A 2,657-nucleotide genomic window follows, 5' to 3' on the forward strand; every position below is an offset into this window, starting at 1 on the left:
CATCCAGCAGGTGGTGGACAATTATGATATATACAGCCTTTTGTGTATAGCATAGTATTCAAAAAGAAGGGTGAAAAAGGGAGGAAAGATAAATAAAAATGAGATACGTTTTAGCTTATCATAATAATTCCACCACCGGTCTGTCAGTTTGTCGTACCGTGGTGACTTGCATGTTGCTGTGATGCTGGAACCCATGCCACTGCGATTTCAAATACCAGCAGGGCCACCCATGGTGGACAGGTTTCAGCAGAGCTTCCAGACTAAGACAGAGTAGGAAGAAAGACCTGGTGATTTACTTCTGAAAATTAGCCAATGAACACCTTATAGATTACAATAGAATACTGTTCAATTTTGTGCTGGAAGATGAACCCCGTAGGTTGGAAGGCACTGCACAATAGCCAATGGACTCAAACATACCAACGATCATGAAGATAGCACAGGACCGAGCAACATTTCACTCTTATCATAAGGTTGGCAACTAACAACAACATTATAGTGACTAAAGTGTTAGTGTGGTTATTTCTGGAATAACGAGATTCTGGTCTTTTTTCTTTTGACTTAACTGTATTTTCCGAAAGTTTTAAGACAATGAACATGCCATGTTTTTAATATTTAAAAACTTATTTTTAATCTATAAAAAATGAACTGTATGTATAGCATGATTCATTTTTTTTTTGTTTGTTTTAAAATACAACTATCTATGCATGTATGTTTGCAAAAGCACACAAAAGGCGTCTGGAAGAATGCACACAGAAATACCAGCAGTAGTTTCCCCGAAAGGGTAGAGTTGGCTTGGAAGAGGTAGATACTACTTTCACTTTTTTGCGTTATAAACTTCCAGGTTGTTTGCTTTATACCAATTTGGTAATGTAACATTACTTTGTTTTTAATTAAAAGTCAGCAGCCACCAAGGTCCAGCCTCCAGGCTGTGAAGGCACTATCCTATCCAGCAGTCTGGGGCCCCAAGGGCGGATGTGAGGCCTCTTGCCCAGCCCCTGGTGTCTAGGTCCATCACTTCCTCTCAGCCCCCACCCCACCCACCTTGGGCGGTCTGACCTTAACAGAAAACCACCGAGCTGGGGCAGGGCAGCCAGGCCAGAAACCTGATGAACTTGGCTGCTGTGGGCTCAGAGAAGGGGAGCCCCTTGCCGAAGGTCACAGGATGAGTGGGAGGCTACACAGGGGTGGGGGTGTCTTATCCCCAGCCCTTGTCCCTGTCCCAGGTCAGTGATGCAGACCCCAGAAATGAGGGGGCTCCTCAGCCCAGCTCAGGCCTGCTGTGTCTCCGGGCCCAGGCTCGCTCCAGGAGGATCTGCTTTTTTAGGACTGGCTTCCCTTCCTGGGCCCCCAGAACAATAACCACCACCTAAATAATAATAACAAGGATAAGAAAAATAGTAGCTCCCATTTCTTGGGCACTTACTTCTATGCCAAATGCTTTGCAAACATACCTCATTGAATCATAACCTATGAGATGGGTACTATTGTTACTCCCACTTTCTAGAGGGAGAAACTGAGGCTTAGAGAGCACACAGGGGGCTAGTGGTAGAGCTGGGATTCCACTCAGCCTGACAGCTTAATTAACCACAGGCCTGTTCTGTTCCAAGGCCCTAGGTCTGTTGATGGCTGTGCCTACTGTAGGACTGCCCATGCCCACACCAGAATGGTCATGGATGGGCGGCTGTGCCCAATCCTGGCAGTACTACCCCACTTCGGTGTGCTGGATCACTTTCATACGGCCTGTCTTGCCATGGTCTTGTAACTCCCACTAAATGATCGGGTGAAGGTATGCAAATAAGGTGCTTGTGGCCCACCAACGGGATTAGCTTGTTAATAATACAAATAAGGTGCATGGCACCCTTGTGGGGGTGGTACCACGCAAATAAGGTGTATGGAACCCTAACGAGGGGATTGGTCTGTCTTGCCATCCTGCTAGGCTTAAAAAACAGCCAATCCCAGAGCAGAGGGGGGACCTCACCACCACCAAGAAAGAAGAGCTGGGAGTGGAGTGCATCATTTGGACCCAGCATCCCTGCACTGAGAACCCCCTAGACCCAGGAGACACAGAGAGCTATAACACAGGAGATGGCTCAAGATGGTGAGAAACTGGGGTAGAGAAATGGCGGCAGCAGAAACGAGAGATGGGCACAAGATGACACAGTGGGCTTCTTGGCCCACGGAGCAAGGTGGTAACAGTGGGTGTCGTGACCCACTGAGCAACAAAGCTGAACATCTTGAAGCAGGACACTTCCTGGCGGAATAAGGTGCCTCCGGGCACTTGTCTGTGGACAGAGCTAGAGAGCTGACCGCCTTCGGGTGGAGGCTTACCTGCTGAGTGAGGTGTCTCCGGGCACTTACTGGTGGAGCAAAGAGATTTTTAACACTTCTGAGCAGGGCAGAGGCTGGGCTGAAGGGCCGAGGGCCAGAGAGAGGCCTGCCTGGGGGCACAGCTGATAAGAGACTGTCGTGATGAAAGAACTGTATCCTGAATTGTCACCTGTTACTTCCCTAATAAACCCCATAACTCTAAGTACGGTTTGAGAGTTCTGTGTGGCCATTGCAACGAATCACCGAACCCAGCAGAGAGTGCCACAGGAAGGACAGCTTTTAGAACTAGTAAAAATATTGGCCTGTTGATCTTGATTCTCCTTCCCCCT

Source organism: Trichechus manatus, unplaced genomic scaffold, assembly GCF_000243295.1.
Source record: "Trichechus manatus latirostris isolate Lorelei unplaced genomic scaffold, TriManLat1.0 scaffold00038, whole genome shotgun sequence".
In the NCBI taxonomy this organism is placed as follows: Eukaryota; Metazoa; Chordata; class Mammalia; order Sirenia; family Trichechidae; genus Trichechus; species Trichechus manatus.